Raw genomic sequence first — 26,497 nt, forward strand, 5'->3', positions numbered from 1 at the left:
TGCTGCAAAACAACTGGGAAAGCAGACCCTAATAAAAGTGGAAGAGTGACACTGAGCAAAATCAATTTCAAAGTCACTCTGAATGGAAAATACTCATTTCACAACCATGTGCTACCAGCCCAAAAGTGCATGCATGCATCAGAAATGTGCCATTTTTGCAAACACATACAGTTTATCTATTCTTATACACACACACACACACACACACACACACAGTATATGAAACATAACATACACACAAACCGCGGTGACATTTATCAGCTAGAAAATCACTTTTGTCCCCTTAGCAAACTTAAAAACACCCACGTCTTCACACACACATTCACACATCCCATTACTGATAATTCCTATAGAAATAGTACAGTAGAGTGTGTTAACCATAAATAAAATGCTTTTCATATTAAAGCGAAAAGCTTTTTTTTTTTTTTTTGCACATTTACATTATGTTGGTCTGCAGGTTTACTGTACACTGCAAAAACCAACTGGCAAAAAATGAGAAATAAATAACTAGAATTAAGCAAATACATGCTAGAAACAAGCACAATTATCTGCCAGTGCAGTAAGTAAATGTTTCTTTGTAAGAATTCTTTAAATAAGTAAAAATATATAGGCACTGGAAAAACAATAATGTGTTAAAATAAGTCCAAGAATACTTATTTCGAGCAATTGTGGCTTGAATAGCCCAACTGTAGTAACATTAAAATAAGCCAGAAATACTTGAAACGAGGTAGAAAATGCTTTTGAAATAGTATTCAAACTACATGCAACTAAAACTCTCAACTGGAGCCAATATTTTAGGTAAAAACTCACCATATTCAACAGTTGAATAGCTTGAAAAGCATGAAAAAGCTCACAATGTCGATCCTAAAAACAAGTCTTTAAACAATAAGATAATTACATAAAGGACAAAATAATAATAGTAATAATTAAATAAGCACATAAAGCTATGGTCAGTAGGTAAATTATACTCAAAACAATATAATTAAGATACTATTGCTAGATATAAGAAGAAAATACTTGGTAAGCTTAATGTTTTTTGCAGTGTGCACATTTGCAAGGTAGGAAAGAAACAAAAAAGGAAAGAATAGCAACGTTTTCAGGAACATTGTTGCCATGATGTATTGATTCATGTTTTTTGCAGTGTATGTGTATGTATTTGCATGTCCACACACATGTGACACATACAGGAGATATGAGGAGAATATATATGTATGCATACATGTGTGATCCACCACGCCATCAAGTTTAAAGCACATTTTCTCAGCCTCTAGCAGGTCGTCGGACCAATCTGCAGAGAAAGAACCAGCGTCTATCAACCAACAACCTCAACCAACATAACCTGGTCTCACAGGAATCCGTGAAATAGCCACGGATTCGCTTAACTCAAATGCAAGTTAATGACAGTCATATCCCGTGGCTATTCCAACATACAAAGTGATTATGTACATTCACTGAGTGAATATTTAGAAAATAAAACATATATTTCTGGCTAGAAATGTGATCAAAATCCATTTTTATGCAGAAACTAAGTCAAAATATTGATTTTTTTCACTAAAAATGAGAGAACTGTCCGCCATGTTTTTTTGTTCTGACTGCCGGAACCTTGAAAGTCACGTGACTTGGAACAAACCAATAATCATCATCAATCATTTTTAGTAAAAATTCCTTTTGGTTTGTTCCAAGTCACGTGACTTTCAAGGTCCAAGAACAAAAAACATGGCGGACAGTTCTCTCATTTTTTTGTGAAAAAAATCAACATTTTGACTTAGTTTCTGCATAAAAAATTATTTTGATCACATTTATAGCGAGAAATATATGTTTCATTTTCTAAATATTCACTCAGTGAATGTACATAATCACTTTGTATGTTGGAATAGCCACGGGATATGACTGTCATTAACTTGCATTGCAATTGTAGCCAAATCCGTGTGAGTTTCACGGAAATTTGAGCGATTCCGTGGCTATTTCACGGATTCCTGTGATGTGAGAGCAGGTTCACCTCAACATATTCCCAGCCTCTAATCCGAGAGGAACAAACAGGTGAGCAGAGCATGAAAGCGGGGCATTTATCAGCCCGTCTTCCCTTTTTTTTGCAGCGACTCTGAAGGCAGGCTAACCGTGTGGGGGACACAGACTGAGGACAAGTTAGAGCTTCAAAGCCCTGAAGAAGTTAAAGGGCTCAGGGGCTTGGACAGCAGGAGCAAGGGGGACTTCACAGCCTTACCTGATGGGGTTTTTGGTCTGAGTTGCCACCACGCGGAAGCCTCTCTGACTGCGTTTTCTTTTCAAGTGTCTGTTTGAAGTCGGCAGGCAGAAAGGTCACGCCCTCTCGGTCACAGCGGGTTGGTCGGAGCGGCGGCGGATGGCCAGCGGCTATTGCTAACGTTCAGACTTTTTCGTCTCTTTCTTTGTATACTGAACAAAATAATAAAGGAGAATGTAAAGCTATTGATCCGGCGCCTGGGCACCTTAAGAAGTTTTGGTGATATACTCCTAGAATTCCAGGTATTTCCAGGGTTTTCCAAAGCTATGTGGGTTGGGATTTAGGGACTCCCGGGTCACGAGAAGAAGAAACAAGTCAGGACGACGCCATCACCTGCAAAACAAAGAGAGGAAAATCGAGTCAGGAACGTGATTTTGAACACAGCTGGAAGTCATGACAGCAAAGAAAGAGCACAGCATCTGCATTTTCACTATACCTCAGCCCAGAAATCTGAGCACATAATAAATGTCTTGAAGCAAACCAGAGCAGTATGATAGCATCAAGACTTCAAAATTAATAAGCTGCTTTTAGAACCAACAAAATTAATCTATAATTATTTGTATGCAACTACTGCAGGAAAGCCTCTTATGACTTCAAGATTACATTTAACGGCAAATGAACTGCTGCGAGTAATTTTTCTTCTCATACGACTGAAGACTTTTAAAATGAGAAATGAAAAAGATTTCCGGAGAAACTTAATTTCCCTGTAACCAGAACAAGACATATCCCTGTAATGGCATATATAATTGCCTGTTCTGCAGAGGATCTCCCGTATACGACAACAAAGTCTCATAGACAATACATATTTATTCAACTGTCAATTCCAGCAATGGGAGAAAAAAAAACATGTAAAAAAAAAGACTTTGAATTCCACATGGGCCTGGTTTGTGAAGCTGGGTAAATATGCTTGTCATATGTTCCAATAGTTCCACAGTGACAGAGATTTAGTTAGGGAATAGAGACGGGAGAGGCAGACAGTTTGTGATAACTGAATAGCTCTTTTGAAGCCACTTCCATTTGGAAACATTGTGTGATTATTTTTACCTCTGTGGTTAGACTTGAGTTAAAGCCCATGTTTAATTGTTCCCAAGAGTTCTTATTGTGGTGCTGATAAGGGGCTCGGGGAGCAACATTTAAAACTGCAACAAAAATAACTAGACTCTTGCTCATTGGCCACAGGTCTGAAAGAGTGACAACAGAGGATCGAGACAGCAGAGAGGAAGAAAGATAGGAAGGTAGGAAAAGAGGAGAAGACAGAAAGAAAGAGAGAGAGAGAGAGAGAGAGAGGGCAGAGGCCTCGTGTAGCTTTTCAGAATCACATCGAATCAGAATATTGATCCTTTAAACCTCTGAAGTCCAGGAGATTTTGGTTCAAATTTGTCAACTTCCTCTGCATTAATTTCTGTCTCTGTTCAGCATCTTTCATATGCATGGCTCCTTTTTCTCCACACAAACTTGGCTATCAGTCAGATTTTGCATTTTATTTTGTATTTTACATTTTTTTAAATGTTTTTTTTGTGATTTTGTGTCATTTTGTATCTTTTTATGTTCATTTTGTGTCTTTTTTTGTCATTTTGTGTCTTTTTATAGTCATTTTGTGTCTTCTGTGGTTTTTTTTGTCAATCTGTCTTCTCATTTTGTGTCTTTTTTTGTCATTTTGTGTCTTTTTATAGTCATTTTGTGTCTTCTGTGGTTTTTTTTGTCAATCTGTCTTCTCATTTTGTGTCTTTTTTGGTCATTTTGTCTTTATTTTGGTCATTTTGTGTAATTTTTTGTCATTTTGTATCTTTTTATGTTAATTTTGTGTCTTTTTTTTGGTCATTTGTGTCTTTTTTGGTCCCTTTTACAACATTCGTGTTTATCAGAATAGTGCAGTGGCCGTAGGAAGTATGTATTCATATAGTGGGAGATTAAACCTCTGAAGTCCAGGAGATTTTGGTTCAAATTTGTCAACTTCTTATGCATTAATTTCTGTCTCTGTTCAGCATCTTTCAGTCTGTCCTTACATCACATGCATGGCTCCTTTTTCTACACACAAACTTGGCTATCAGTCAGATTTTGCATTTTATTTTATATTTTACATTTTTTTTGTCATTTTGTGTCTTTTTTGTCATTTTGTGTCTTTTTGTGTTTATTTTGGTCATTTTGTGTCATTTTTTGTCATTTTGTGTCTTTTTTTAGTCAGTTTGTGTCTTCTGTGTTTTCTTTTGGTCAATCTGTCTTCTCATTTTGTGTATTTTTTTGCCATTTTGTGTATTTTTTTAGACATTTGGTTTCTTTTTATAGTCATTTTGTCTCTTTTTTTGGTCATTTTGTGTCTTTTTGAGTATTTTTTGTGTATTTTTTAGTAATTTTGTATCTTTTTTTGGTCATTTTGTGTCTTTTTTTAGTCCTTTAGTCCAACAAAAAAACCAGAGGGTTAAACCTTAAACAAGGACAATGTGGCATGTTATTGCTAATCAATAAATAAATAATTCTAATGACGTGAGTGTTTTACAGCAGACAGAAAGCAGCGCTGTTAATTTGTCCTCCCTCTCTCTATCTCTTTCTCTCTACCTATCTCTCTCTCTCCGTCCGAGGCCACGACTTCCCGGTTTGTCGGGGCGACCTGTGGGAGTGTGTGTGTCGGATCAATAGCCCACCCACAGCAGAGCCGCGGGCCATCCCTGACCTGGGCTATTGATTAGGCCTGGCTCAGCTGCCAATAGCAATGTGCAGGATGTGACACCGGGCTGAGACAGGAGCTGAGGAAGGGGGATTGTGAATTGCCAGTGGCAGCCCCACAGCACACCGCAGATAAAAGTCAATTCCACTTAACCAAATCACTGACAACTAAATAGTTAGCAGACAGAAGAATGCCGAGAGTCTCTGATGGCGGCAGCTGGATGGCTTTGGGGATTTCCTCGCCCCTGACCTGTGTCGGGGAGCTCACCAGGCCACTGTGACACACCAAGCCTGTGTCAGAGCAGGCTTCATGACCTGTGGCTGCACGCCACCACGTTCTCTTTTCATCTGCTCACTTCTCACTCTGGAACTCTAACTGGTGTCAGTAATAGATCAGGGAGATCCTCAATCGATGGCTCCCTCTGGACTGATTATCTAAGATCATCTCTGCTACATTATCACGCTGTAGTAACCACTGCTGCTCTGCATTATGGACATTTTATACCACATATATCATCATATAACATGTTCTCAGATTGTTTTTCAGTCTAATATTATATTAAAATGTATAGTAACGACTATAGCTGGGCAATATGGACAACATTTCATATGACATATATGTATATCACAATATGACATGTTTTCAGATTGTTTTCCAGTCTAATATTGTATTGAAAGGTATAGTAATGACTGCAGCTCTGCAATATGGACAAAATTTCATATCATATATATATGTATATCATGATATAACATGTTTTCAGATTGTTTGTTAGTCTTATATTATATTAAAATATATAGTAATGACTAGTACAGCTCTGCAATATGGACAAAAGTTCATATCATATATATGTATATCACAATATAACATGTTTTCAGATTGTTTTTCAGTCTAATATTATATAAAAGGGTATAGTAATGAATGCAGCTCTGCAATATGGACACAATTCCATATGACATATATGTATATCACAATAGAAGATGTTTTCAGATTGTTTTTCAGTCTAATATTATATTAAAATGTATAGTAATGACTGCTGCTCTGCAATATGGACAACATTTCATATCACATATATTACAATATAACATGTTTTCAGATTGTTTTTCAGTCTAATATTGTATTAAAAGGTATATTATTTATTTATAAGGTACAAAATGGCAATCTTAAATGTAAAATCGACAGTGCCGATATCTTTTTACTGTAATATTAAAAAAAGTTCTACCGTATTTATTACGGTAAATAGTTAAATAGTTGATGATTAATTTAATAATCGATTATTGTTCGATTAATCAAATAATTGTTGCAGCTCTAAGTAGAACCGTGTTTGTATCACATGACTGTTCGTTAGTGCATCACATTTTAAAAGCACCTATTAACCGTCAGCTACAGTGGTGTTCCCGTGCCTGTAGCACAGATGTACCGCGGTCCCTCTGAAGTTGTCAGAGTCCTTTCGATCCATCTTGCTCCCAGTCATTACCAGTCCATATTAGAGTAGTTTACATGTCACTTTAGCGCTCCTTTGCCTGGTGAATGTAATTCTGTGGCCAGTGCCTCGTTGTGCATTCAGCACCTATCTATGGCTCCATATCTCTCCCAGTAATTGCTGAGTGACAGAAAGGCAATACTGACCACTTCATTATAGGACAGCCACACTGACTGGACACTGGCCTCTTGGCTGCAGGTCACCGTGGCAACACTGACCCGATCTGCCCAGGTCGTCTGGGGTCACTCACCCAGAATTTATAAGGACTTTACTAGAGTTGCCGTGGGTGCCGTACAGCGAGGTCGCCTGACCCCGGCGGACTGCTTATATCAGGTATTGATTGCAGTTTGTCTACTTCAGTTGAGGCCGGACTAATCTCCCAACACGAGGGTCTCAGGGGCAAAAGGCTTCAGTGTAAAGTTAAGTATTGGAAGTAACAAGAGTGATGGTGGGGCCAGTGGATACTAGTGACCATAAGAGGGACGCAACAAGAGTTGTGGGACTTTGGGGGTTTAAAAAACAATATGTGTAAGAACGGGGACATGTAGTTGCAGGAGTGGAACGGACCTGGAAAAAGGTTCTATTCTTAGGGTGCACTAGGGGGATGAAGCTCTGTGCATGACAATTTTATTGAGTAATGGAGGAGAGGATGTTGTACCGAGATATATTGAACAACTGAGAACTGTGGTTGGACTGGATGAGGGTCTGCAGGCTGAGAATACACTCAGAAAAAAATACTGCATGTTACTGAACTCTATGGAGTCTGGGACTATTTTGTCCATTTTTTAATCCTTTTCATGTCTTTTTTTGTGTCTTTTTTGGTCATTTTGTGTCTTTTTGTGTCTTTTTTTAGTCATTTTGTGTCTGTTGTGTCTTTTTTTTAGTTTTTGTGTCTTTTTTGGTCATTTTGTGTCTGTTGTGTCTTTTTTAGTCATTTAATTTTTTGTCTTTTGTTGTGTCTTTTTTTTAGTTATTTTGTGTCTTTTTTTGTCGTTTTGTGTCTCTTTTGGTCATTTTGTGTCTTTTATGGTCATTTTCTGTCTTTTTTTTGGTCTTTTTTTGACGTCATGTCGTGCTCCGGTGCTTTCGTGGACTCCAGAGGGTTAATTCAATCAGTGCAACATTTTTACACTTAAAAATACTGAGTTGATTTGAAAGCTCTCAAACAAACACAAAAAAACATGAGTAATGAGTACATTTAGGTCATATTTTCAAGTACATCTGAATGAATTGACTCAATTGCTACATAAATTGAGTAAATGTACCTGAAATATGATGTTATAACCATATGGAAAACCTGAGTAGAAATCACTAAACAAACTGAGTAAATATAATTGAAAACATTTGTAGGATATAACTGCAAATTTGCTTATGATTTACTTAAAAAAATGTGTTGTACTGACTGATTTTACACTTACTGTACACTTATTATTACAAATATTTAAACCATGTAATCTGTGAGTCAGATATTAATTCATTTTGAAGAAGTAAACTTAATGTATGTATAGATATTTTACACAAAGAACCCTGTTGGAGTTCTATTAATGAATTTTGATGTCAAATACTCATCATGATGATATTCAGCATTTTTATTTAGTATGCAAACCTTTATAATACTGTCACATTTACAGGCTACTTGAATCAATTCTTAGAGTGAATTTTCCCTTTTTGTTGTCTTCTAAACAGTCAGAATACCAATAATCTGTGTAATTCAACACACACTCTAAATCATGTTGTTAAACTGTTTGATTTCCCATTTGTTTGCTCCAAAGTTAAAAGAGGAAGATATTGATTAGTATTCATTCAAATCATCGCTACTTCTCCCCCGTAGAAGAGTCATGAATCCAGATGCAAAAACAATTAGCGGTGAGTCTTCCTGTCAAGCATCTTTAGCGACAACATATGGATAAAGACACGTGTGATTGTTAGTCTGCAGCTAAATGTGTATTTGTGTGTGCGTGTGCAGCAGCTTGTGTCTGTGCGAGACCCTTTATGTACATACTAAAGCATCCCTGGCGCTCGTTAGATCTTGTCTCTCGGCAGCTGCTTGGCACCGTTCATATTAAATCACAATAATGGCAGATGAGCTCTCGCGCTGCAGAGACAAGCATCTGTTTGAAACTGCACTTTATTACACTTTGTTCCTTTAATCAAAAAAAAAACTCACGAAAAAGATAACCCGGTTTAAAAAAATCCCAGATAAACAGCAACGATTGCATCTTTAAATAATAAATGATTCCCTGCCTCTTACAGACGGGAATATAACTGAAAATAATTGAAGACAACAATGTCCTATAAGAGCAGCACTCGAGCACTGCTGATTCAGAATCCCTCATAACTTCAAACATTCAGTCATAAAGTATGGATAATCCGTAAAAGAAAGGCATGCGTCTGTTTACAATTTCCTTCTAATTAAGGCTACAGGATGGGGTCTACCTTTGTTAAAGTTGATGTGTGTTTGTTAGACTTCCTGAGAAACTGTACCACAGGCAAATTAGGGCTGGAATACAAAACGAAACAAACAATAACACTCTAATATGATCTGCAGTCAAGGAATAAATATTTCACAATCTGTCTACATTTGACACACTTTCAGTTGAGAACAAAGGATTCCTAAACAACAAATTGCCCAAACTTGGTCTTGAGACAATAACCTTTTTGACCTGCGTTAATTCACAAAATATGAAGGCGCCTTCCACTTGGCGACTGTGTATTTAATCTGTCCTCAATTTGTTTGGAATTTAAGGACACATTGTTAGAGGTTTTTTTTTTTCCTGTTGGCAGTCATGGAAGGGAGCAGATTGAAACAGATCAAGTAGGTAACAAACAAAAATTCAGAGTAAACCAAATCAGGATGCCACGGTGTGTTTAAAGATGCACCAAAAACAATAAAAGGGGACAAAACATAATCGTGTGCTTCTTTATAACTATTGGCTGATTTGCCTTTACATGAATAACTGGTCTTAAAACCATGTTCATATGCTTGATTTGATTTAGATTTATTTTGGCACAGTTTTAAAAAGGAAGAAAAGTAGTAACAACAATTATACAAATTATAAATTCCCGAAAATATTTTAATTAAAAAAAGACCAAAAACCCTCATGGGGCTCGACTAGTGGGATTCCCTAATATAACATAAAAAGAAACAACAAGGAACATAGAATCATACAGAACAAGAAACTAGAAAGACAAAACAAAGGCACAACATAACAATGAAACATGCTTTATAATAAGTTATTGAATAGTAATAGGTTTTTCAAAGTTTCTTTAAATGATAAATGAGAAAGGAGGAAGTGATCCATATCCTGGATCCTCTATTTGTATTTGCTAAAGAAGTTGTAAAGCTAATTTTTGAGGATCTACTTGGTTTCTGGTTAAGTTTATGCTTTAATTCTGCTTTTCTGCTTGCTCTGGTATTGCTGTATTTTTATTTTATTCTATTTAGTTGGTTGTGACTTGACTGGCATTAGTTACTTAGCTCAAATTGGCTTGTTAAAAGGCTTTTGTTCTCAAGTTTCAGGGGGTGGTGCTTTGTTTAATGAACCAAATACAAATTGTGCAACTTGGAAGCTGTTGATCTGATAAATGCTTAGAAAACAAAGGTAATGTCTGACTTCTTAGAGCTGAGGTGGAAATGATTCTTACCGCTGTTTTTCGCAAGCAGAGTATTGGCTGCAGTTTGGTATGATGAGTGCTGGCCCAAGCAATATGACAATAACTAATAAAAGGACGAACCATTGAATAATAAAGATTGAGTGAGACTGTTGTATTTAAAAGATAACACATTTTTCCAATTATTCCGATGTTTTTTGCTATTTTGGATATAATGAGTGAGATATGAGGATCTGAGAAATTAGCCAAATCATTAATATACTGTATATAAGGAACAACAATGGCCCCAGGATTGATCCCTGGGGGACACCACATTTGGTCACAAGGGTGGGGAATTAACTCTTTTTTTCACTTATTCCAATGTTTTTTGCTATTTGGATGTAATGAGTGAGATGTGAGGTACTTTAGTTATTGAAACATTATCAATCAGCACAGTTATATTTATAGGATTCTTTTTACGGTTTTGACCAAACAGAATAACATTTGTTTAGTAAAAGTTTAATGACAATTTATTTATTTTGAACCGTTTTGCAATTTTTTCCAATTCCTCATTAGAGTTTTTGGATACAGATTAGTATCATCAGCAAACAAGATTTTTGATAACAGATTTGAGACATTAGCCAAATCATTAATATATATAAGGAACAATAATGGCCCCAGGATTTATCCCTGGGGGACACCAGATTTGGTAACAAGGGGTGGGGAATTTACTCCCTTATATGCAACAAACTGTAGTCTATTTTTGTAACAGAATATAATGATCCAAGGAGTCGAATGCTCTATATGACTCATTAATAAAATGTGTAACAGCCATATCCGTAGAATGTGATTTTCCTGAAACCGTATTGGTGTTTATTTAGATTTAATTTTCGTCAAGATACTTTATTAGTCTGTTGTATGATTACTTTTCAAGAATCTTTGAAATGGTGGGTAAAATAGAAGTTTGCGAAACAAACTTCTTAGAGCTGATGTGGAAATGATTCTTACCGCTCTTTTTTGCAAGCAGAGTATTGAATGCAGTCTCATTATATCATTAATATACTGTATATAAGGAACAATAATGGCCCCAGGATTGATCCCTGGGGGACACCACATTTGGTCACAAGGGGTGGGGAATTTACTCCCTTATATGCAACAAACAGTAGTCTATGTTCCAGATAACTAGAGAACCACATTTTTTTCCAATTATTCCAATGTTTTTTGTTATTTGGATGTAATGAGTGAGATGTGAGGTTTCCAGGTTATGTTTCCATCTATCAGTACACCAAGAAAAGGAGTTGATTTTACTTTAGTTATTGACACATTATCAATCAGCACAGTTATATATATTTTTGAACCATTTTGCATTTTTTTCAATTCCTCATTAACAACTTTCATTAGAGTTTTTTGATCTGAGTGAGAGTAAAACAGATTAGTCAAACAGATCTGATTAGCCAAATCATTAATATATATTGGGACCAATAATGGCCCCAGGATTGATCTCTGGGGGACACCACATTTGGTCACAAGGGGTGGGGAATTTACTCCCTTATATGCAACAAACTGTAGTCTTGTTCTTGTTATATGTTCCAGATAACTAGAAAACCCACACATTTTTCCAATTATTCCAATGTTTTTTGCTATCTTGATGTAATGAGTGAGATGTGAGGTTTCCAGGTTATGTTTCCATCTATAAGTACTATAAGTCCTTGAGATGATGACACACCACAGCATATTACTGTAAGGAAAATCAGGTTCGCAGCGTGCTGATGACGCTAATGTTGCCATTCTCCCTCAGTGAACAGGCCAGCAGTGGGCTGTGTGTCTAAGAGGGATAAGGCACTGCTTGATGATTAATCACTGGACATAATAAAGCTTCACACCATGAGCACACAGTCCAGCTGATTCTATGATATGATTGGGGCCGATTAGAAAGGAGAAATAATCATTCCTTACAGTGCATTCACAGTACACTCTAATGATATCTTCTGATTGGACCTCGCGGAGGAGATAATAAGGGCCGTCTTCAGAATGGACTCTTAAGATTATTTCTTTAACTTCATGAAATGGGGCCACGGGCCTGGATGCTGCAGATTTGAGGATTAAGATAAGCTGACCTTTCACATTATGTTGCCATGTATAAAAGATGAAGTTTACAGTCCCTCATCACATTAGACCTTATCAATGCTTCGAGCCTCTGTGAAGCCCCTTTGAACATCACAATGGTTTTTCAGTATACAACAGGCCTCGACCCCCTAGTGTGGGATTACTGTGCTCCTGTGTGTGTGTGTGTGTGTGTGTGTGTGTGTGTGTGCTGAAAAGGGGGTGTGTTGTGGACATGCATGCTGCTTGTTTGGACAATACTAAAGCACTAATCCAGTGTAAAAACTTTATTCTAGCTCCTTTCTCTTTCATGGTTTTGTGGAACAAAAAATACATTTTGAAAAACTTGAGACAATATTTAACGCCTCAATTCAAACCGTGTGGCCTGTTAACCCATCGTACTGTTCTGCAGCACACAGATACAATAAATCTTAATATTTTTAAACCACAAATATGTTGAATTTGAACATTTCTGAACCGCTGCAACCCGTTCTAACTCCCTACCGTGGTGCTAATAAAGCTTTGGGAGGGAAAAAACTAAGTAAATTTACTCAAGTGCAGTACTTATGTACAACTTTGAGGTATTTGTACTGTACTTGAGTATTTCCATTTAAGGTTACTTTATACTTCTACTCCACTACATTTAGCTGACAGCTTTGGTTTTGCTTTTCAGGTCAAGATTTAACATGAGAAAACTAAAGTGATTGGACATTTTTTTAATTAAACCTCATAACAGTATTAGGTAGTTAAAATGAGCCCTACCTTTACAAAATTAAAATACATACATGCTTACATAAATGCATCAATAATAAAAATACAATAAAATTTGTGGGGCCATTCTGCATAAATAGTACTTTTACTTTTGATAATTTAAGTACATTGATGCTGATACTTTTGTACTTTGCTTGTTTGGACAATACTAAAGCACTAATCCAGTGTAAAAACTTTATTCTAGCTCCTTTCTCTTTCATGGTTTTGTGGAACAAAAAATGCATTTTGAAAAACTTGAGACAATATTTAACGCCTCAATTTAAACCGTGTGGCCTGTTAACCCACTGTACTGTTCTGCAGCACACAGATACAATAAATCTTAATACTTTTTAACCACAAATATATTGAATTTGAACATTTCGGAACCGCTGCAACCCGTTCTAACTCCCTACGGTGGTGCTAATAAACCTTTGAGGGGGAAAAACTAAGTACATTGTCTCAAGTGCAGTACTTATGTACAACTTTGAGGTATTTATACTTTACTTGAGTATTTCCATTTTATGTAACTTTATACTTCTACTCCACTTTTATCTGACAGCTTTGGTTTTGCTTTTCAGGTCAAGATTTAACATGGAAAAACTAAAGTGATTGGACATTTTTTTAATTAAACCTCATAACAGTATTAGGTAGTTAAAATGAGCCCTACCTTTACAAAATTAAAATACTGCTTACATAAATGCAGATATTAACAAACTGAGAAAATAACCTAAAACTCCAAAGGGTTAATGTTTCGGCAACAAAACTAGATGGTTATGGTTAGGAAAACATCAGGGTTAGGGTTAAAATAACTACTTTAGTACACTGTAAAACAGTGTAAAACATTTGTAGAAATGACAGTAAAACACTGTCAAATTGCATCAGAAATAGGTCGTAAAATTAAACATCGTAGTAGATACTTTTAATTACTGTAAATCAAATAATAGCATAAAACTTTTGTGTCGGAAACACAGTTTTGCTGTAAAAATCTAAAACTTTCATGTAAAATTAATGGAAAATACCATATTGTCACAAGGACACAATTACTCTAAACAGTTTTTGCTGATATTTTCATTTAAATTTACAGTAGAAATCCCACTTACTGTATTTTTTTTATGGTGCAGTTCTGGCACCCACAACTGCCGGTATTTCACCGTAAATGAAACAGATTTTTTTTACAGTGTATGTGAGTACTGAACAAGATTCCGAAATAATCTATAGGTTAACGTAAAACTTAACAAAAGTAACTTAAAATTGACATTTGGTTTCATAAACTCTGCCTTTATGGGAGAACATGTTGTATATTTTGATGCATCCAGCCACCCGACCATGACCTTATGTGGAAGTTTGTAATACGATGTAACTGGTGCTGGAGCTAAAGGGGGTAGAAAGAAAAAAAAAAAATCATATTCACTTATCTGTGGTTTGCAGAAATGTAAAATGCCAACAGTTTTTTTTTCTGGCAGCTGGGCTGAGCCTGTTATTATAAAACATATCTGACAGCAATGGACTATTAGCACGGTGTAACTAACAAACAGTGCATATCAAACACTTTCTCTTTCACACAGCAGCAGCAGGCTGGGCCCCCGAGGGCCCACGTTAACTCCTCACGTTGTGGGGACAGGTCGCTGTGCCCCGCTACTGAGCCTCTCCAGAGGAGAACAGCACAGAGAGCATCTCATTTCCACAGTTCTCCAAAATATCACCGTCATAAGTCTTAACATCTAAGTGTTGTATGAAAAATGGAAAAAAAACAAAAAAAAAAGCTGTCAAACGGGAGGCAAAGTGTCACTTGTTTCAAATGCAAACCAGCTCACTTAAAACATTTTCTCGGATCAAGTGACATTATGTTAAAAACTAGAGGAGTAATCCACCTGTCAGTTACAAATACTGTCACTTGTTTCAATCTGAAAACAAGTGAAACTATATTTGAAACGAGTCAAACGATCTCACCCCCATGGCACGTTTGTTTTCTCTTGTTTTTGAGCTCGACGAAACTAAATTGGACTAAATAAGTTAAAATTCGCAAAATTTTTGGAAAGCTCATGACCACTGTGATAGTGAGTGACACTTTTGGATAATAAGTGTTGAGCAGAGCCACACAGTGTCTGTCTGTCTGCAGGGCCTGGAGAGCTATATAGGCTTCTACAGGCATCAAACTAGTGGCCAACATCTCCAGGCTGCTTTGATGTGGGAGGCATTGCTTACCCCTATAACTTACAGCCCAGCTCTGCGGGGACTTATTTTTATAACCTCTATTATTTTCTATCATAAATATTCAAATCCAGATCTTAAATCCAGAGCTTAGTGAGGAGAATAGCCAAAAACAACATGCAGCTCTTCAGCTTCCCCCAGCTCTCGCTCTTCTATAGAAAATCATTATGAAGATTAATACAGAAATCAAACAGAATGCTGAGACGAGACTGTAGGACCCAGTAAAAATAATGCACTCATGTGAAAGGCTCGGGATTGGAATTTTTTGGTCAAGGATCTTGGGCTTTTTTTTGTTCTTTATTTGTGCAATTGAGCATTCTGACATATTCTGCATTTCCTTCCTTTTGGCTGTGAATTAATATTTGCAGCTTGAATATTAATCCTGATTCAGTAGTGGATTAGTTTGCTATTGTCCCCTCCGTGCTGAGCCCTAAATAAAGGAGCTGACATGGAGAGGAAATCTATACCTCTCTGCCCTGCAAACAAAGACCTCTGCACCCAGAGATAACACATGTCCCTGCAACACAGACCCCCCTACTCTTTCTCCCCACATGCTGGATCCTCCTTGTCTTTTTCTCCCTCAACCCTCCATTCCACATTTCCCCTTTTCCCTCTCTCTCTCTCCCTCTCAGAAAAACTTTGCCATGGTAGATTTGCAAGGCAATTGTGCCCTTAAACCGCGCCTCTTCCTCAGCTTATACCATGCATTTTCCAGAGTTTATCAAAGAATACAATGGGGTTATGCTTTCACCATTATTCTCCAGGCAAGAACAGTAATTTAAATGCACCAGTACTACTGAGGCAGGGCGCAGCCTGCTGTCTCACTATGGAACAGAGAGAGATGAAAATGCGTTACAAAAAACGCACTGCATTACTTTGTTGACCTTTCCTGTTCTCATAGTTTACAAACAGCTGTGAAGCTCCTTCCTCTGGGCTCTTTGTACATCAGAGACGAGGACTGATGGAGGCACGCCATGCTTAAATGAAGGGCTTTTTCTAACTTGCCTCCGTTGTGGCTCACAAACACAACCTAACAAACACACATTTACTTTATCTGAGCCGCCAAAGCAGTTGCCAAAGTAAGGGAGGAAATACATAGTGAAACAGATATGATGGCAGCCTTTCATGTAAGTATATATTTTAACACACAGTCTGTTCAACAAGAAGAGAAAAAAAAAAATCTAAACATATGCACACATCAATACAGCCAGCCACCCACACACACAGAAACAAGTTTAATTTTCTCCCCCGCTGTAATAGCATCGGCGAGTATTTTTAAAAACTTGCTCTGTATTCGTTGTAATTGAAGCTAAAGTTGCACTGCTGGTTTGATGCAACTTAATGCACTGCAAAAAAAGGGGGTGAGTGACTAAAAACAAGATAAAAAGATTATTAAATATAGAGATAAGCATGTTGAACGCTTAATATAAGAAATTAACTCTCTAAACCAGATAAATTAAAGCTGCCAGCAGTGATGAACTGGCCCGAGCAGAGTGACCTGATGATTATTTGGTTCTTACCAAGATTTTTTTGTGTCTTTTTTGTGTGATTTTTACGTCTTTTGTGTTTTGTTTTGTTTTGTCTTTTTATGTCTTTTTTTGGTCATTTTACGTCTTTTTGTATCTTTTTGTGTCTTTTTGTGTCCTTTTTTGGTCTTTTGGTGTCTTTTTTGGTCTTTTTTGGTCATTTTACGTCTTTTTGTATCTTTTTTGTGTCTTGTTTTGGTCTTTTTGTGTCTTTTTTGTGTCCTTTTTGTTTTTTTGTGTCTTTTTTTGGTCTTTATGTGTCTTTTGTGTGTCTTTTTTGGTCTTTTTGTGTCTTTTTTGGTCTTTTTACATCTTCTTTTGGTCACAAAATGACCAAAAAAGACAAAAAATGTACAAAACAGATGAATTAAAGCTGCCAGCAGCGATGAACTGGCCCGAGCAGAGTGACCTGATGATTATTTGGTTCTTACCAAGATAAAAAAAAAAAACCTTAGATTTAGAAGTGTTGGATAATGTATCTTGTTTCAAGAGTTAGTTCTTAATTCTTAATTTAAGAAATTTTGTCAAGGTAAATTATCTGTCCATGCAGCAAGATCATTTCCCTCAGATTTACTGTTTGATCTGGTTTTTAAACACCTTTTTTTGCAGTGTGTGTTGAACTCAGTTCATCTCAGTCTCCTGTCTGAAATTGCATTGTGACACTAATCAGCACATACCTGCAAGATCATATAGTGAGACATCTGCACACACGCACACATACATTGACATGTTTCGTCACGGTGTTGTGAAAGCCAGCGGGAACATTGAGTCCTGTGCTTCAGGTGTGGTGCTACATGTGTGACCTGAGGCTGAGTGGCAGGTGAATGTTAACAAGGAGCTGACAAGAGCAGGAAGATGCAGAGGACACAGAATGTTACAGAGCTATATTTATGTAACTGTAGGTATATGTAGGCATGTATTTATGGCCCTGACTATGCAGGTTTATACATGTATATGCACATTATTACACTCATCTACTCGTCTTATTTCTTATGTTCTTTTTTCAAACCTTATTATCATTTTATTTACTTAAAATAAGGTAACACTTTACAATAACCAACTAAGTGATGTTTATAGATGGTTTATAGACCAATTATTAACCATTTTACAAAGTGCTATACATATTTAATCTTTAAATGTTTTCAACCAATGTCTTAAAGGTATATGAATCATTTCAAAATCATTAACATACTTAATATGGTGTTAAAATGTTAAAATGAGTGCAACTAAAACTATTAATACACTATTAATTATAATGTAATTGTTTGTTAATGTTACATTAATATACCATCTATTTGCCATTTATAAATGTTTAGTTAGTTAAACATTAATAAATTATGTATTTACCATTCTAAATGGCCTATATACGGTTTATAAATGATGATTAAACATTAATAAACTATCTGTTTACCATTTATAAATGAGGGTTACTGTAAAGTGTTACAGATTTTCCTTTATTAGTTCCATAACGGGGACATTTAAGAGCTGATATCTAGACATTTAACATGGTTTTATTGATAATGATTTTGGTTATTTTCAATAAAACCATGTTAAATGTCTAGATATCAGCTCTTCAATTAAACTCTTATGAGCTATTTTTGTTGTTATCATTATATTTGTCCAAACAAATGAACCTTTAGATGGACCAGCCATTAAAATAAACAAGAAAATGAAGAAAACAATGGTCCAATAATATCTTCCATGACTGTATTTTTTGTCATTTTTCATCTATTTTTGGTCTTTTGTGTCTTTTAGTCATTTTGTGTCTTTTTTAGTCATTTTTACATCTACACTCATGGAAACATTCCTGATAATAACCAAAATCATTCTGAATAAAACCTTGGAAAATGTCTAGATATCAGCTTTTAAATTAAACTCTAATGAGCTATTTTTGTTGTTTGTTGTTATCATTATATTTGTCCAAACAAACAGACCTTTAGTTGTACCAGCCATTAAAATGAACAAGATAATGAAGAAAACAATGGTCTAATAATATCTTCCATGACTGTATTTTTTGTCATTTTGCATCTTTTTTTAGTCATTTTGTGTCTTTTGGTCATTTATGTCTTTTTTTAGGCATTTTTAAATCTATTTTTGGTAATTTAGTGTCTTTTTTAGTCATTTTTACATCTTTGACATTCTTGATAATAACCAAAATCATTATCAATAAAACCATGGGAAATATCAAGATATCAGCTTTTAACTCTTATCAGCTATTTTTGTTGTCATCATTATATTTGTCCAAACAAATGAACCTTTAGTTGTACCAGACATTAAAATGAACAAGAAAACGAAGAAAACAATGGTCTAATAATATCTTCCATGACTGTATTTTTTTGTCATTTTGCATATTTTTTTAGTCATTTTGTGTCTTTTTTAGGCATTTTTACATCTATTTTTGGTAATTTAGTGTCATTTTTAGTCATTTTTACATCTACAGTCATGGAAACATTCCTGATAATAACCAAAATCATTCTGAATAAAACCATGGAAAATGTCTAGATATCAGCTCTTAAATTAAACTCTCATGAGCTATTTCTGTTGTTATCATTACATTTGTCCAAACAAATGAACCTTTAGTTGTACCAGCCATTAAAATGAACAAGGCATTGAAGAAAACAAGTTTTTCAGGAATGCTACAAGTATAAAGAACACGATCAAATGTCTTAAAGTTAAAAAAAAGAGAATGTTAGGGAAATAAAGGAGGGAAAGAGTGAAGAAATAAGAGAAAAAACAAATAAATAAAGGTAGTTAAAACCCAGTGAAGAGAATGAAGAAAACAATGGTCTAATAATATCTTCCATGACTGTATTTTTTGTCATTTTGCATCTTTTTTTAGTCATTTTGTGTCTTTTGGTCATTTTATGTATTTTTTTAAGGCATTTTTACATCTATTTTTGGTAATTTAGTGTCATTTTTAGTCATTTTTACATCTACAGTCATGGAAACATTCTTGATAAAAACCAAAATCATTATCAATAAAACCATGGAAAATATCAGTTTTTAACTCTTATCAGCTATTTTTGTTGTTATCATTATATTTGTCCAAACAAATGTACAAGTTTTTCAGGAATGCTACAAGTATAAAGAACATGATCAAATGTCTTCAATTTAAAAAAAAAGAGAATGTTAGGGAAATAAAGGAGGGAAAGAGTGAAGAAATAAGAGAGAAAACAAATAAATAAAGGTAGTGAAGAGCCCAGTAAGAAGTAGAGCTGGTCAGACTGATGAGAACGATGCCATTATGCTGGTAATCAATCCATTGGTGTCTGCGTGTCTGGGTGGGCAGATACTCACAGTCTAGAAGGGGTTAATGGGAAATCAATGAGAGGGATGTGCTTATGAGCAGGACATGGGGAAAGAGGGACAAGAGGGAGAAAGAGGAGGGGAGAGGAGGGGAGGAGGGGGAGATAGGAACATTGTTTCCTGTGATAGCAGCAGACTTCCCAGATGTTATCTGTCATTCAAAGGAGCACTCTGGTGACCAGATGTTTAGGCTCAGCCTGCTGGAGTGGGTATACATCCTACTGGGGGATCAATATAGGTCAAGTGCATGCTAATATTTATCACTAGTCCACACACACACACACACACACACACACACACACACAGAGGCGACATTGATGTCTTTGCAACACTGAGACTTGTGCTGAGCAGGAGGAAAATTATGTATATGTATTAAAAAATCACACCCTGGTGATATGCTCATTTATTTCAGGAGGATGAATATGTGGCATGACGGTGTTTTTTCTCATTAATATGGATTGTATGTATGGCCTGCATCAGCGATATATATCTCCCTTCGTATATATATATATATATATATATACGTCCATTACAGGAAACAAAGGGGAGCGCTGATTTGGAAAGAAAGGTAAAATAAATACAGGCGGACAGTTCTCTCATTTTTAGTGAGAAAAAAAAATCAATATTTTGACTTAGTTTCTGCATAAAAATGGATTTTGATCACATTTCTAGCGAGAAATATATGTTTTATTTTGTAAATATTCACTCAGTGAATGTACATAATCACTTTGTATGTTGGAATAGCCACGGGATATGACTGGCATTAACTTGCATTGTTGCGAAATCCGTGTCAGTTTCACGGGAATTTGAGTGATTCCGTGGTTATTCCACGGATTTTTTTGGAGTTAAGCAAATCCGTGGCTATTTCACGGATTCCTGTGAGACCAGGTTCCAAAACTGTGACAGGAAATATGGTCAGAACAAGTTAAATACAATACAGGACACCCTATTAATGGTTTAGACTTGTTAAATGGGTTTAATCTTAATCTATTGTATGTATGGCCTGCATCAGCGATATATATATCTCCCTTCGTATATATATATATATATATATATATATATATATATATATATATATATACAATGGTGGAATGTAACTAAGTACATTTACTCAAGTACTGTACTTAAGTAAAATTTTGAGGTGCTTGTACTTTACTTGAGTATTTCCATTTTATGTAACTTTATACTTTTACTCCACTACATTTAGAGGCAAATGTTATACTTTTTACTCCACTACATATAGCCAGCAGCTTTAGTTACTTTTCAGATCGGGATTTAACATGAAAAACATGATCGGTTTAAAGTTTAAAGTGACATTTTCAAAATTAGACCTCATAAAAGCATATTAAATAGTTAAAATGAGCCCTACCTTGAGAAAATAAAATGCTGCTTATATAAATGCATCAATAATAATTATCAAATCATATATTGAGAATATATTTAACAATCTGAGTGGGTCATTCTGCAAAACGAGTACTTTTACTTTTGATACTTTAAGTACATTTTGATGCTGATACTTTTGTACTTTTACTTAAGTAAGGGATCTGAATACTTCTTACACCACTGTATATATATATAAATATACGTCCATTACAGGAAACAAAGGGGAGCGCTGATTTGGAAAGAAAGGTAAAATAAATACAGTGGAAAAAAATGAGCCAGAGTAGTTTTCTAAAGGCCTGGGGGCATGGAGGGAGGTGGGTGGGGGGTTGGAAAGGGGGAACCAGGAGCAGGTCCCAGTGCAGGCAGGCTCTTTGTAGTTTGAGCAGTCTGAAGTAGCCAGAGGCTCGCTGCTCTAACCCCTACCACTCACACACACTGTTTGGGGAAATTACACCACCGAGTAATAATTAATCAAGTAAACGCTGAACTGCTTTGATTTGGATTACATTAACATATTATCAATAATGTATTAATCAAATACAAATAAACACCTCTGCATAATAGCGTACTTAACTAACTATATTTTCACACTTGGTTATAAGAAAGAAAAAAAAAGAGTTGCTCTTCTAAGCGATGAGAGAAACTACACGGGAGAGTTTCTGCAGTGGTTTTTTGGAAGCAACACCTCTTGGCACTGAACTGTCTCTGCTCATCAACTCCCTTCTTCATCACTGCATCACCCGTTTCAAGTGCATCTACCAAGAGGCGAGGAAAAATTATGAATTCATTTATTTTTTGCTTAACAATGGCAGAATGCATCATGCAGTATAAATAAACACGCCACTGATGAAGCACTGGAAACACAATGCACGTAATTTGTGCAAAGCTACTCCAGGTTTGCAAAAGTAGCTAAGTGGATTGAGGAAAAGAGTTAGTCACTTTTATCATTTGCAGAGGAGTCGAATCAGCTCTGCTTTTGTATTTTCACTTAAATGCATGTTCTGTTTTTCTCAGATAAGTTGTGTTGTTTAAAAGCATCCGTTCTCGCCTAACGCTTTGTTCATTGGGGGAACTTCATGCCCAGGGATTTTCTAAACACAATTCATCAAAGTGGAACGGCAGTCTTTTTTTTCTGCATTCCTAATCCTTTTTGCTGCAGATGAGAGATTTGCTGTTCAGACTCATTAAGATTAAAGCGTTTTGCCAGAGTTATTTAAGAATGCAAAGTTCCATGTGAGACCTCTCAGAGTTCAGAACAGAAGAAAATCCTATCGACACGCTCGGTGCACTGGGGGCTGATCTTAGCCTATATTTCTATATTTGGTGTCAGTGATTGAGTGATAGCATGTGAAATGGTTTTTCCTGCTGCATTATGGTTTAGAGTTACAATCACTTTTCCATTCTTACCATCAGGAGGAAGTTACCGATGTAATTGCTCTTTTTGTCTTCAGGATTAGTTTGATTAAAAACTCTGCTTTTTTTGCACTTCTGTTATGAAGTTACCAGCTGGTTTGAATCAAAAAGCATTGTTTATTGGGTTTCATAACTAGGTAAAAACTGCTTTGACTAATTAAAGGAAACAATTCTCCTACATTGTTGATGTGCAGTTAACTGCTGTGCTTTCTAGTAGTGTTTTGGCAGCAGTGTTTTTGGCTGAGGCGAGGTTATCAGTCATCTGCCTGGACAGACAATGGTTAATGTGTAGCTGCAGGAGATGGCAGTCTTTTAGCTGAAAAAGAAATTATCATTGGATCGGAGTGAGTGTTAGTCTTCTGCCTAAGGATTTTTAATATTAGCTTTCTTGGCCGGGGACTCGGTAGTCTTTTTGGCTGCTGTGAAGCTGCAGAAAGACTCCGATCCTGCTGTTGGTAGAACACAGCTCCAGTCTCGGCACCTTTCCCAAACTTTCCAAGTCCAAGTGTCGCAATCTGGTTCCATTTTACAGCTGGCCTTGAGATTGTAACAGAGCTCCTTTCTCTCCCTCCTCAACCGCATATTTAATCCCTGTGCTTATGTCAAACTTAATTACAGGACCTTGTACGAAAAAATAACAAGTGAGCCTTGTAGGGGTGGGAGAGAGGAAAGGAGAGTATTAAGAAAAGGGAGAGAAAAAGAGACATAGGGAGAATGCTAAGAGGTGTGAGGGGGAAAAGGAACAACAGAGACATTTAATCTGTAGACTCACTATGCTAAATGACCAAAACTAAAAGCTTTGATGTAGAGGAGACGCTATTTTTAGCTGCAGTTTAAAAGTCAATAGTGATATTTAGCAATAATTAAATCTATTTATTAGTGGACTAAAACACCAACAGTATGTCCTGCATGAGATATATACAGCATGAGAATATTCCCTGCCTTGTATCTGCTGCACAAAACTATAATGGCTAACCAATATTTTCAAATAAGGAGAGGCAGAGAGGGTGAATAAGAGTCCTAAGAGGTCCTACGCCCGAATCTTTTAACTTAAAACCCAAAAAATACTCCTGAACCCTCACAAACTGAAAAGAAATAATCATTAGACTAAGTCAGTCCCCCAGTGTGTGCATGTGTGTGTATGTGTGTGTGTGTTGTGTGTGTGTTTGTGCACATAAAACTATTTACTCTGTAGAAGTGGAACAGCCGGAGAGAGAGATGTTTAGTCTGTCAGTTTAAAACTATTACCTCAAACTCTGAAAATATGAGCTGAGGCTGTCGTGCATCGACACAGGGAGACAGCACTGTGAAGAACAAACCTTTGAAAAGTCTAAATCAATTTTTGGGGGAGTAACATAACAAACGCTTCACCGCAGTGAAGAAAAGGGGATCTCTTTTTTAACAGTTTGAAAAGCACATATTCATACAATCTTCATAAGGCAAAACAGCATAAATGCAGTATACATGAAGTCTTTTGAAAAGGGAGATGACAGGGAGGGAGAGAGGGAGAAGACACAGGGATGCTCCTCAGAGAAGGAGGCAGACTAAACACACAGGAAGACCACCACCACTACTACACACACAACATGGTCTCACAGGAATCTGTGGAATAGCCACAGATTCGCTTAACTCCAAAAAAATCCGTGGAATAGCCACGGAATCACTCAGATTTCCGTGAAACTGACACGGATTTCGCTACAATGCAAGTTAATGACAGTCATATCCCGTGGCTATTCCATGGATATTTGTTCCTATTGGTTTGTTCCAAGTCACGTGACTTTCAAGGTCCAAGAACAAAAAACATGGCGGACAGTTCTCTCATTTTTAGTGAAAAAATCAATATTTTGACTTAGTTTCTGCATAAAAATGGATTTTGATCACATTTCTAGCGAGAAATATATGTTTTATTTTCTAAATCTTCACTCAGTGAATGTACATAATCACTTTATGTGTTGGAATAGCCACGGGATATGACATTGTCATATGTCATATGTCATTAACTTGCATTGTAGTGAAATCTGTGTCCGTGTCAATTTTGTGTCTTCTGGTCATTCTGTGTCTTTTTTGGTCATTTTGTGTCTTTTTTTGATCATTTTGTGGTCAATTTGTGTCTTTTTTGGTCTTTTCGTTTCCTTTTTTTTTGGTCATTTTGTGTCTTTTTTTGGTCATTTTGTGTCTTTTTTTAGTCATTTTGTCTTTTTTGGGGGGGAAACTTAAGGAAATATGCTGCTGCGTTGAATTATGGGAATGAAGGATCCAGCACTTTTCTGGAACTTCCTATTGGTTTGTTCCAAGTCACGTGACTTTCAAGGTCCCGGCGGTCAGAACAAAAAACATGGCGGACAGTTCTCTAATTTTTAGTGAAAAAAATCTATATTTTGACTTAGTTTCTGCATAAAAATGGGATTTTTGATCACATTTCTAGCCAGAAATATATGTTTTATTTTCTAAATATTCACTCAGTGAATGTACATAATCACTTTGTATGCTGGAATAGCCACGGGATATGACTGTCATTATTATTATAATTTTTTTTAATTTAACCTTTATTTAACCAGGGAATATCCCATTGAGATTAAGAACCTCTTTTTCAAGGGAGCCCTGGCCAAGAGGCAGCAAACACAGAACACAGTTACATATCTACATAACATACAGACCTTAAACACGTCATGAGAAACAAGTGCATGTTATGGAATTGGCCTTAATAACTCTTAGTTTGGATTTAAAAGTGCTCAAAGAAACAAATTCAGTTAATTTCCATTCTTTCTGGCGCATATTCCAGCATAAGGTGCAGAGTAAACAAATGCCCTTTAACGAAATCCGTGTCAGTTTAATAGAAATTTGAGTGATTCCATGGCTATTCCACAGATTCCTGTGAGACCAGCTTCCAAAATTGTGACAGGAAATATGGTCAGAACAAGTTAAATGCAATACAGGACGCCCTATTACTGGGTTAGACTTGTTAAATGGGTTTAATCTTAGATTCTAGACCATTTAAAGTGTTTTGAGTTAAGTGAATCCGTGGCTATTCCACGGATTCCTGTGAGACCATGTTGCATACACAGCTACACTTTCTCCCTATGCAGCTACACATTGCACACACCTCCCCACGCACCCCTCCTGCAGGCCGGCCCACTGGCCCGAGCCTTCCCAGACTGGTTTGAGTGGCCGAGCAGTGGACCAGAGGGGGGGGGGAGAGGTTCCCATGCCACTGGTGCTGGAACCGGCGCGCCACCCGGAGGTATTTATAGCAGACCAGCACTAAAGGGCCGGGAGAGAGGGCATGCTTGTTTTCCTTTCCATTCCCCAGGCACTTTCACCAGGCCTCACATGTGGGTGTTAAATATATACCCAAATACTGGGAGCAACATAGAGAATAGGAGGCAGTGGGCTCCCTCGGAGTAGGAGGAGGGGGGAGCTGGTGGAGTGGAGGAGGCTGGATGCAGAGCTGTGTTGTGTAGAGGTAGAAAAACAGAAAGAAACAGACGGCAGGAAGAATTAAAGAGGTTCAGAGCAGTAAAAAAGACGAAGAAAGAAATAAAAGAATGAAAGATGGATTCATCTGTGGAGGCTTTCCGAGCTCCAAAGGGGCCTCAGAAAGTGAGGCGGGCTCCGTGCCAGCTCCAGGACCCAGACAGGGGTCGGAGGTTAGCGCCAGGCTGAACCCGGGTCAGCTGGAGACTCCACAGTGGGAAAAGTCCAGACAAAACAAGAGGGCATTTGGTAGCGGAGCAGTCCTGTTGTTGTGGCCTCCTTAACATCAAATGTGATCCGGATCCAAGAAGCAGCCCTCCCTATCTCCAGCT

At 36.7% G+C, this 26,497-nt stretch overlaps 1 long non-coding RNA gene across 1 annotated transcript in view; it reads right to left on the minus strand.

Annotated features, from left to right (window-relative positions):
* Positions 1-2,257: 2,257 nt before the first annotated feature.
* The window catches only part of LOC131983536 (uncharacterized), a 261,818-nt gene continuing 237,578 nt past the window's right edge, over positions 2,258-26,497 (minus strand). Inside the window, exon 5 of the long non-coding RNA XR_009395472.1 lies at positions 2,258-2,596. This is a non-coding gene — a long non-coding RNA (uncharacterized LOC131983536). The remainder of the gene's footprint in view (positions 2,597-26,497) is intronic.

Source organism: Centropristis striata, chromosome 2 (genome assembly GCF_030273125.1).
Source record: "Centropristis striata isolate RG_2023a ecotype Rhode Island chromosome 2, C.striata_1.0, whole genome shotgun sequence".
Classification (NCBI taxonomy): domain Eukaryota; kingdom Metazoa; phylum Chordata; class Actinopteri; order Perciformes; family Serranidae; genus Centropristis; species Centropristis striata.